The sequence below is a fragment of the Lytechinus pictus genome, chromosome 12 (assembly GCF_037042905.1).
Source record: "Lytechinus pictus isolate F3 Inbred chromosome 12, Lp3.0, whole genome shotgun sequence".
Lineage (NCBI taxonomy): Eukaryota > Metazoa > Echinodermata > Echinoidea > Temnopleuroida > Toxopneustidae > Lytechinus > Lytechinus pictus.
The window spans coordinates 75855-88126 of NC_087256.1; positions in this window are offsets into that span (position 1 = coordinate 75855).

Here is a 12272-nt window from a genome sequence, read left to right on the forward strand (position 1 = left end):
AGGGTAATCAAGTATTACTGAACATTCTGCCTGACTTTCAGGTGACATGACCAATAATGATAATAATAAACAAGGCATTTAGGAACGCTATATATAGTAAGCTTTATCATGGCGTTTACACTGTAGATCAATTGACAACACTTAAAAGCTACATCTATACTGGATAAAGTATGATTTCAACTGTTTCTTAAATCTATGAAGAGAAGTTTCAGATCTTAATGTAATGGGAAGCTTGTTTGACCAAGGTCAAAGGTCATTTAGGGTCAATGAATTGAGACCATGTTGGGGGGAATCAATATCGAAATCTTAACCAAGGTTAAGTTTTTGAAATGTTGTCATAACCTGTACAGTATATGGACCTAGTTCATGAAACTTAGACATAAGGGTATTAGTGTATTGATCACTGAAGATCCTGCCTGAGTTTCAGGTCACTTATTAAAGAGGGTGGATAGTTTTGGTAATTCCTCGAAATTGGCCTGTCACCATTCTAATTAATTTGTATATTATATGAACGTGTATGTCCTAAAACAGTCGTGATGTGGATGATATGAAATGAAAAGGTGTTTTTCATGGTAAATTATGCTCTTATATGTGTGAATTTTACTCTCTCGGGTTTCCCGACAAAGTAATTTCAAAATTGTAACATACAGTACCCCCTCTATCACCCAAATCCAGTTATCCACCCCTCTGCAGACCACCACCACCGCTGCCGTGAGTGTGCTACGCAAGAACGATAATGTAGTCTGCTACATTGCCTTGTCACTCGGTGAACGGCAGAGCAGACTTTAGATCTAAAAACCTTGATCGCATATCGACATTAGGATCATCGATCAGTAGTTCAGTACGTTCCTCAGTCACATGCACAACATGCAACACCACTCTGTTTTCCTACCTTCCTTGCTCTTGCCTTGGCTGGCGGGGGCTGGGGCTTGCGAGTACATCCCCGATTGTCCCCATTTAAAAAAAGTGCAACCACGATAATTATGATACGCTAGCACATAAATATCTGCTCTCTAAGTCTAACTTCCAATATAACACGGGAACAATTTAGAAAAGTGATTTCAGAATGAACACTACGTACAGCACAGAATTGGAAAAAAACATTCTTTTTCGGTCATACTCTCCGACTTCCCGCGTTTTAGTCTCGGCTCATATGTTGTTTCAGATTGATGAAAAAAGTTTTATTATGATTCTGATGAATCAAGAGAAAAAAGGGCAGTGAACCCAACAGAAAGAAACCCTTACATACAAAGGAAATTCCAAGATTATACATACTGTTTATGTTTTGGAAATGCACTGTTCTCTCACTAAAATGTTATATAAACCGTCTTTGGGTAAATTGTGTCTGAATTCGTAGACTAGTAGGACCTACAGTATCCACGTTGGCTGCACTGTCCTTTCTATGTATGCAGTAGGCCTGGCGGAATTGTATTCATTTGTGTGTGTGTGAGGCCGGAGTGTGTGTAAGCATAGAGCTATATGGTGTAAGGTCAACATGTATGACACCATGAACTGTATACTATATAGGCATACTAGTAAAAGGTCATGAAGGGTTCAGTCCACTGGTCATGTAGATGGAGATGTAATTACAACCCATTGCTCCTGACCAGTGGTACATAAAACCTTGGTCACATTTGTTCTACGGCGGCCGTACGGCGAGTCGATCAAAAACAGTTGTTTTATTCATTTTTATTCAAACCACCTATATACATGTATATGTGGTAGCTGGTACAAAAAAATGTTAAAACGGCTGTTTTCGACTCGCCGTACGACCGCCGTAGAACAAATGTGACCAAGGTATAAATGAGTACGTGTCCTGAGATAATTCAATCGAGCTCTAACTAAACCATGCATGGACCTAACAACTAGCATGTCAGTGTCAAGTTGCGGAAAACTGGAAATCCTATGGAATTAGTAATGAACTTCATTTTTTGTAATTCATTATTGGATAAACTACATAATTCAGTTCGATCGTATACTTTTCGATAATTGGATGAAGACCATTTCACATGGTAATAACCACTATATCACTAACTAAATAGACCTACCAAAATTTAATAATGTGCAATATGTAAAAGTCATGACGGATGTCACGTCGATACTAAGGCCGCGATCATCGGGCATTTTCCCCCATATTTCAAATACCTTTCCCCTTTCTCTTTCGAAAACTGGCAATGGGGAAACACTGACGCCATAATTTGTTTTGTGGGACGCCAAAATGTTACTGTCATGCAGATCTGTCTCACTAAGTCTCAGGTCTCTATTATTTAGTGATCGATGTGCAGGATTTACCTTCTCTATTTTAGAATGAAATAAATGTATGATTTTTATAAAGTTTTTTTTTTTTTTTTTTTTTTTTTTGGGGGGGGCAGGGGGTCATTTTCACGTGAAAAATATGGCGAAAGCTGAGTCATTTGATCTGCTACTATATAACTTCTAGTTTTGTATCTAAATGAAGCATGAATTAGGAAGCACAGCGATGGAGCGATCAGTCCATATCCCAACAAAAAGTTTATTTGAATAAAAAGGAAAATCCAACAAGCACTGGAAATTTCTTCAAAATCGGATGTAAAATAAGAAAGTTGGGACATTTTTTTATGATCAAATTTCACAGACCAGTTATATGCACATCCTGGTCTGTATGACTACATGATGACGTCACACACTTAATTGTATTCTATGTCAAATATAAATAAATATTCTAATTTTCTCCTAATTGTATGTGACAAAAGTTTGATTTTTTCATTAATATATAACCGCTGTGGATTATATTTCTATGGTTCAGTCAAGTTGGTCCTTATTATTTTGAAATCTCTACAAATTGTAATATAATTCAAACAATAAAAAAAATAAAAGAAAAGGTGATCGATCGGACATCATCAACTCTCATTTGCATATAATTGAGTTGTGCATAACTATTCTGTGAAAAATGTGCGCTATGCGAAATTTTGAAATGTCACAATTTTCTCATATTTTACATCCGATTTTGTTGAAATCTTCAAAATTATGCTTGTTTGATATTTCTATTGATTCAATTAATTAACATTCTTTTCTGGGGTGGACTTGACCTTTAAACATTGAACTATGGTCAAGGTGCAGCGGCGTACCCAGGATTTTCCAAAAGGGGAGCAAATTTTTTGGAGGATATTTCGTCCGCGAAAAAATTTGACAAGCAAAAAAAGAAAAGGTCTTCAACCACAAATAAAGGATTTCGTACCACAAAAAAAAACGACAAGCCAAAAAAAGAAAAATGGGGTCTTCAAGTTCAAAAGAGGGTCCACACGTCTGTTTTCATTGCATTTTTACATTACAAATTATTAATTTTGCTTCTCAAAAGGGGGGCATGTCCCCTGGATCAGTTGTGACTCGTCAGGGGGCAGGGGCATGTCCCCTGGATCAGTTGTGACTCGTCAGGGGGGCAGGGGCATGTCCCCTGGATCAGTTGTGACTCGTCAGGGGGCAGGGGCATGTCCCCTGGATCAGTTGTTACTCGTCAGGGGGGCAGGGGCATGTCCCCTGGCCGAGTCAGTTGTGACTCGTCAGGGGGCAGTCTGCCCCCCTTACATGTAGGTACGCTAGTGGCGAGGTGCAAAAAAAACAGGGACACTGATTTACAAGTCATTATATAAGCACTGATTTTCAAGTCATAAGCACAAGGAGGTGAAATTGAGAACGGTGCGCAGAGAAAAAATGCAATGAAAGAAAGAAATTAGTATAAAGAAAGAAAAAAAACTGGAGAAGGGATGGGGGCTGCATGGGATTGCGTCGTTGGGAATTTCTTTAGTCTGACAAACTTTATTGCATTTTTTTCGTTTCTAACTTGACAAACAAGCCATGTACACGCCCCTCATTATAAAAGGGAGAAATATCCGGATATTGTCAATCGGACTGTTATGAGAGAAAAGCAAAAAAAAAATGTTGTGATATCGGCATCATAATTGATAGTGCATTGAAATAATGTTATTTCTTCATTAAAAAATAACACACTTTCTTGTGAATAGGAACATGGCTTACCGCTCCCCCAACCTTACCTTCGCAGAGGGTGGACAAAATTATACTGAGCAAGTATATAGTTGACCTTCCTATAAAACCCCGCGGTATATTAAACGTGTAATTTTTGTTTGTCAACGAAACATAGCACGAATCTCTTGTAATGAAAAAATATCTGAGCTGACTTTATAATTTTATAAATTACAACATATTTTATGAATTGAGAAAGAGCAGAGGTCGAAAATACAGTATATAATTGGCGGATCCAGGCTGGGGGCACCCCAGGAATATTTTTTTTGAAATTTGCTCATGGACTTACATTTTTTATTTATTTACTTTAATTAATGCATTTTTTAATCTATTAATTAATTCATTCATTTATCATGTATTCTGTTTCATTTACCCAAGGTAAGAGAGTCTTGCACAAGAGAGCTATATGTTCGAAAATTGCCATTATGGGCCCGTCTGTATGCTATTATCCACCACTTTTTATTTCAAAATCCACAATGATACATTTTCTATTGTTCTACAGTTTCCACGTTCCAATAAAGAAAACAAATCTTGACATCTGACACGAAACGAGTGACCATTTTCGAACTTTCTTCACAACGTTAATTTTGTATAAGAATCTTCTACTATAATTGGCGTGCTTGCCTGACACACTTCATTCCAATTTGATATTGACCGAACATTGCCATAATCATGATAAACTATACTGATAAATCGTTCTTGTACCATGATTGTTAAGAAAAAAAGAAGCTGTTCACCTATACCTGGCAAAATGGCATTTAATGCATGCTCAGTTTCAAGTTTCCAATTTGCACCTTTCTAATGAGTCTAAGTAGAAACACAAGTAAAGAACTATATAGCTCTTGAGGCCTGTTCAGAAATAATATGTTGGATACAGGGGCAGCCTTCGTTGATGGGGGGGGGGGCAATTTTGTCACCCCAAAATTTTCCCTGATCGGCCTCTCGAAGTTGATTTGTTTATGTTTATTTGAAGGGGTAGTCCTAACAGTGCATCTCTTAGCTTTATTTTAATAAATCAGCATAAACATATAATAATCTCATAAGCCTTATATACATAGTTCGTGCGCAAAGCGCGAACTAATTTTTTAAATGTATTTTGTCCTAAAACTTGAACATTCTGGGCAATGTTTGTGAGCCTGAACGTTATGTAACTAATTAATTACTGCGTATAGCGTGAACAGAAATTATAAATATACGTTTTGATCTGATCGAAAAGGGATCCTGTCAAGAACTATACTTGCAGTTGGCCATGAATGCGTTGCATATTTCAACAATCAAATAGTGCATGCGAGTGCGAGCTGATTTTTTTTACATTTCTACCTAAAGAAGGGAAAATCTAAGCTCTTTTTGTCAACGTGAACATGATAGGTATATCACTGAACAATTGATGCGTGAGAAAAGCGTGAGCGTAAAAGATCGAGATTTAGCCAAAAACGGGACACATTTTTCATGATTTGTAAATCATGAAAAGGATGAGTAATTTTGGATCTTTCTACATGAATAATGCGAGCGCGCCAAACGCGAGCAGAAAACTTTTGGAAATCTGAAATGAAAAGGGTCCATCTAAGCTCTCTGTTTCAAGTTTTTTGGAGGAAAATTGCTAGGTGGATATTGATCGCACTTAATAAAAAGCTGATATTTTGTTTTATTTTCAAAGTCGTCCACTCATCTTATTTTATTCATTCGCCTTCCTCCTTTTATTTCTTTTTCTTCTCTCTTTTCCCCCTTATTTTTCAATTTTCTTTCTTTCAACCTTTTTCTTCAGTTTTTTTTTTTGCTCCGCCAAGGGGGGCGGGCACCTTGCCCCCTTTCCTGGATCCGCCTATGTAAATATTTAAAGTAAAAATGTTCTGTAATGAAGACAGGATCATTCAGAATTGTGCTAAAAGATGTACATGCATAGGCAAGGCATGCAGATCCATGGGGTCGAAGCGGCCGCTGGCAGCCCCCTACCTCTATTGGCGGCGGAAAAGGAGGTTAAATAGAAAAGAACGAGGAATGAAAAGAGGAGTAAGGGAAGAAAATGATAAAAGAAGGAAGAAAGTGTAATAAAACTGGGGAGGGGATGATAAGAAAATAAAGAAGGAAATCAGGCCATAATGTAAAAAAAAAAACGTTTAAAAACGTTGCTCACACTTCGCGCTCGCATTGACTTGAGCGAGATAATAATCTGTTCAAAATGTTCTAGAGGATATCAACTGCCCTAAAATAGTAATTTTCAAGTCTAGTCAATATGCACAAATTATTCTCGCCATTCGAATATTAATTATCTTCTTTTTATTCAGCGATACATATACTCTTCATGATTACAAGAAAAGTTTTAAATTCATATTGCAAAAATATCAGCTCGCGCTTTGCGTTCACAAATTTAGTAAGTAAGTGCGATCAATATCCGCTTCACAATTTTCCTATAGTGGTCGAAGGTAGCTGAAGGTTGAAAGGTAATCTGAAAAATAAAAAAATTGCACTAACTTTTTTTGTGAGAATGAAATTAAGCAAGCGAAGCGAGAATGCCGATGGTATATACTGAATAAAAATATAGCACCGCAGAATAGAAAAAAGGAGCTTGATTTAAAATCTGTTATAACAATGGCAATATATACAAAAACATACACAACACAATATATTTAAATTTCATTTTTCATAATAACATATTTATGAATTTCCATATATATCTGTTCACACTAAAATTACACTACTGTACGAAAAAACAACACCTATAGAACAAACTATGAATAACCCATTCTTACCCCTTTCAAATAAATTGAGATCCTTTTACACGCATGCACACTCCTTACTCCCCCTTTCCCCCATTTTTCTTTCTCCTGCTCCTTCAATACCCTCCAGGAATTGCTCAGGGTTCGGGGAGGGGGGGGGGGGTGTCGATCTCCCTTTAAACATCATACTTTTTAATGAATCATAATGGCAATCTAATGGTAGCATCTAAACTCGCTCGTCGCGCTTGCATAAACTTATGCACTCCTTGTGAGCATAAAACTTAGTCTTGTTCTATCACCCCCCCCCCCTCCTGGTGACTTGGAACCCCCTCCCCATTGAAGAGAAAAGAATGATAAAGAGATATGTTTTTAAAGTATCACGTCAAAATCTATCACAAAGTTAGATTTTTGTAGTGAAGGGTGATAAAAAATTGCTCGCCTGCAGCTTTTCTAGTAATTATTTTATAATTTATGCAATTCTGTCCCCCATAGAAATTTTAGACTGGTAGTGCTACTGACCACCGCCTCAAAAAAAGTAATGATAATAATAATAATAAATTACAAGTAAAAATAGGCCTAAATGTAACAAAAAACTCCTTTCAGGGACCAAACTTAATTGTGTCAGTTATCCAATCTCCTCCAACCCCGTAAAGACCGACACTGGACACCCACGTTATTTTACATACACCGCGATGAAAGCAAAAATTGGGGGGGGGGGGCATGCCACCAAATTCTTTGGCTAGGATTTAACATTATCTAGGATATGTTAATGCTTGGATGGTATCTCCGAAACCTCTTCGGAATTCAGCAGGGTTTTACGACTTTTTTAGACTTCGTGGCACATACATGTACATTTTCCCTCCCGTTCGTTTTTTTTTGTAATCCTCGATCGTCAACCTGGACGTCTTCTTATATGCCTAATTCCACTTTTCCTTAATCCCTTCTCTTCCTTTTTTAAATTCAGCTTTATCGCTATCTCGTAGGCGGATCCAGGGGGCGAAGTTCCCGGGTCCCCGTAAAAAAAAGGAAAGTAAAAAAAAGGAAAAGGGAAAAGAGAGGAGAAAAGGGGAGGAAAGGGGGAAGAAGACAAGTGAATAAAACAAGGCGAGCTGTCAAAATTTTGTTTGATTTATAAATTGATTTTTATTATTGTGCAGCCATAGTCCGTTTTATGGTCTAAATATCAATGCAGCTCCCGCTACGCGCTCGCATTATTTGTCAAGTACCCTAGTCTTCGTATATTCAATAAATTCTCAAAAATATTCATATTTAGGTCTGATTGTCAAAACTTATCACATGATTGTCAAAAGACAATTTAAAAAAAAATTGTTTCGTGATTTGCGCTCGCATTAATTGTTAAAGATTATATCGACCAATGCCTTTATTCATAAATACAATGCTTACAATATCCAGTTTTCAGAACTTGATATTAACAAATTTCTCGCTCTCATCGGGCTTATTAGTTATTAGAGTAACAAATAAGATAAGAACATTTTCATGAATTGCTAATAACTATATTGTATTTTTTTCAGAATAGAATGTCGACAAGTTTCATCTCGCGCTTTAATAGGTAGATAATTACCATTTTCATTATGATGACAAAATGTCCTTAGAATGTCCCCGTCCTAGGTCAAAATAATTTTACAAAAATATCAGCTCGCGCTCACAGGCTCGAATCATTTATTAAATGCAATCCACATCCAATTTTCATTTTCAGTGTTTGAAATAGTGCTTATATTAATTGAGATTATAATATAAACAATATTCTGCTCGCACTTCGCGCTCGCATTATAAATGTGGAAGATGCCAAATTACCCATCTTCACGAATTACAAAACATGAATAGTGTCCCGTTTTTAGCTCTAAATCTCAAATTTTTCCCCATCTCGCTTCGCGCTCGTATTGTTTAGTGTTTAGTTATAAATACCAATTCAGTTCAGGATTACAAAAATTGCTTAGAATATCAATTTTCTTGGTTGGAATGTCAAAAGCTCAGCTCGCACTTCGTGCTCACATTATTCGATTGTTGAAATAGGCCAACAAGAATGGGGGGGCAAATTCGTCCACCCAAAAATTTGACAAGCAAAAAAAGGGACTTCAAACACAAATAAAGGAATTTGTACCAGAAAAAAAAAAAGGCATAAAAGAAAGAAGAAAAAAAAAGGTCTGAGTTCACAGGAACGGGCCACTTGCGGGGGGGGGGGGGGGGGGGGGGTGGGGGGGGGGGCAGGGATACGTTCCTTGCATGGGTTGTGACTCGTCAGGGGGGGGGGGGCAGTCTGCCCCATCTGGCCTCTGCCCCGGCCCCCCCGTAGGTATACGCTAATGGGCCAAATATATATTTTAAAAATTCTACTCGCGCTTCGCATTTGCAGTAGTTATAATTAGATATACGTATCTTGCTCAGGATCAAAACATTACTCTTTATCTTTCCCTCTCTTTCTTTTCTCCCTATTCCCCATTTCCAAATTTCCCGTCCCCAATGCATGCGCTGAAATATGACATGAAAGACATGAACACAATCATTGTACACACAAAAAATGTGTATGATGGGAATGTCAGGAGGCCGAGCTGAGCGAGCGTGGCCACTGTCCATCGCATCGCGCAGTGCATGCAGCATGCAGTAGTTGTATACCGTAATATCAATAAATCTTGTCGAACGTGGAAATTTGAGCCAAAATTTTGACAGAAACATCTCCAGTACGTTTTCGTGAACCTCAAAACAAACTAGAGTAACATGTGAACTACAGGTTAGAGGGACAGCATAAGGGTAAGTTAGTCCACATGTTTTTTAAAATTCTTTAACCAATCTAACGATAACGTTATGGTCGCCTGCGCTCCTCGCCGAACTCGCCGGGGGAGAAACTCGACGGAGGTCATGCTATAACAATGACCGACGAGCGTATACGGAATTAGCAGACTACGCTCGCAGGGATATTTTGGTTTCCTAAAAGTGGAACGGAATAGCGATCGACGAACAGGGGGAAAAAATCAGTCGTGGACGAAAGTGGGCGCTATATCGGTGCGCATAAATTCAGCTAATTGTCAGTGAATTCAGCCGAGGAAATTGATTTTATTTTTCAGAGTTAATTAAACTTTGATATTTCCAAGATGAAATTTTGTCAATTTCACATTGATTTATTATCAGCAATTGTTATTCAACAAAAAAGATTCATTCAACTGGAATTTTTGTATCCTTTACCAACACTATCCACGAGCTTTAAGGTCAATGATCTTTGGCCATGTTGGGGGAATTTGTGCAATTGTCATCATAACTTTAAAAGTTTATGCATCTAGTTCATGAAACTTAGACATAAGAGCAATTACGTATCCCTGAACATCCTGTGCGAGTTTCAGGTCACATGACCAAGGTCAAAGGTCATTTAGGGTCAATGAACTTTGATAATGTTGGTGGTCTTTGTGAAATTGTCATAACTTTAAAAGTTAATGGATCTATACACAACAACAAAAGTAAGTCCCCCTAAATCAAATTGCTGTAACATTTTAACGGAATAATTTTGAAATATAATATTTTGTAGGTGGTTTTCTACAGTCATTAAGCAACTCCTGATTAAGAATGAGATTGATCGGTTGAGTCGTACATGAGTAATCAAAGATTGAATTAAGTCACAAGAGTCGTTTCTCAGATTGTGTAAATACAAAGTTGGGCAAAGGTTGTTTTTAGGTGAATTTCATGGTGTTAATGCTGTTTTACTATCCATCATTTAGCCAATCCACACACAATTTTGATAACGTATATGTTTATGGTTGAGTTAGCACAATTTTTTGTGACGTATCAAAAGTGATATGAGGGTTTGTTTCATGGACGGTTTTTGTAACTTCTGCCAACAGTTTTTGTCTCGCCTGCGTAGCGGAGCGAGACATAGGTATCACTATTTCCGGCGTCGGCGTCGGCGTCTTCGTCGTCAACAATTGTGTTGTACACCCAATAACTTTCTATAGCTTCGAGGTGGGATCACCAAATTCATACCAGAGGTCCATCTCCTGAACGCACAGGTCAAGTTCGAATATGAGTCAAATTGGAATAAGGTCAAAGGTCAATGAACTTTCCATGACTGGCACTGTGCTGTGTTGTACACATAATAACTTTGTACACCCAATAACTTTCTATAGCTTCGAGGTGGGATCACCAGATTCATAACAGAGGTCCATCTCCCGAAGGCACAGGTCAAGTTCGAATATGAGTCAAATTGGAAGAAGGTCAAAGGTCAAAGGTCAATGAACTTTCCATGACTGGCACTGTGCTGTGTTGTACACATAATAACTTTCTATATCTTCGAGATGGGATCACCAAATTCATACCAGAGGTCCATCTCCTGAAGGCATAGGTCAAGTTCGAATATGAGTCGAATTTGAATAAGGTCAAAGGTCAAAGGTCAATGAACTTTCCATGACTGGCACTGTGCTGTGTTGTACACATAATAACTTTCTACATCTTCGAGGTGGGATCACCAAATTCATACCAGAGGTCCATCTCCTGAAGGCACAGGTCAAATTTGGAATATGAGTCGAATTTGAATAAGGTCAAAGGTCAAAGGGCAATGAACTTTCCATGACTGGCACTGTGCTGTGCTGTACAGACAATAACTTTCTATATCTTCGAGTTAGGATTGCCAATTTCAAACAAGAGGTCAATCTTTTGAAGGTGAAGGTCAAGTTCAAATGTGTGTTGAATTTGATTAAGGTCAAAGGTCAATGAACTTTCCATGACTGGCACTGTGCTTTGTTGTACACATAATAACTTTTTATATCTTTGAGGTAGGATTGCCAAATTCAAACAAGAGGTCCATCTCTTGAAGGTGCAGGTCAAGTTCGAATGTGAGTTGAATTTGATTAAGGTCAAAGGTCAATGAACTTTCCATGACTGGCACTGCTGTGTTGTACACACAATAACGTTCTATAGCTTCGAGATGGGATCGCCAAACTCGTAACAGAGGTCCATCTAAGTCATATAGCATACATGTAGTTTTGACATGCAGTCTCTTCATGACTGCAATATGCAGGCGAGACAACGCTTGGCGTTTGCCTTGTTTCATGAAACTTTGCACGTGGCTTCAGAGTAACACTATCCAAAAGGTGCGCACACCAAAAAAATAATTCGATAAGGCACAGAGTGGGGCCAAGGCCTTGAACTTTCTTCCCATTTGCATATTTTTTTGTATTATGTGCTCACTAAAGCATTAGACATCAGGATTTTCATAACAATGAAATCCAATGAACTATGCAAGGAGGTTTGTGACAGATATCCATAGTTAGCTATTGCATTTTTTCCATTAACGTAAAAAAAGAGCTAATCACATTCCACATGTTCATTCAAACGTGAATGTTTAATTAAACGCCTTTGAATCATTGAAGCATGATAATTGGTCATGAACTTAAAGAAAAAAAAGTTGAGGAAAGATGAATTCAATTACCAAAATGAAACAGTACTTGCCTATGATATTTGAAAATCGTATTTTTGTTTCCATTAAATGTTCATTGAACCGTGAAACGATGAGTATTGTTGAAGATACTC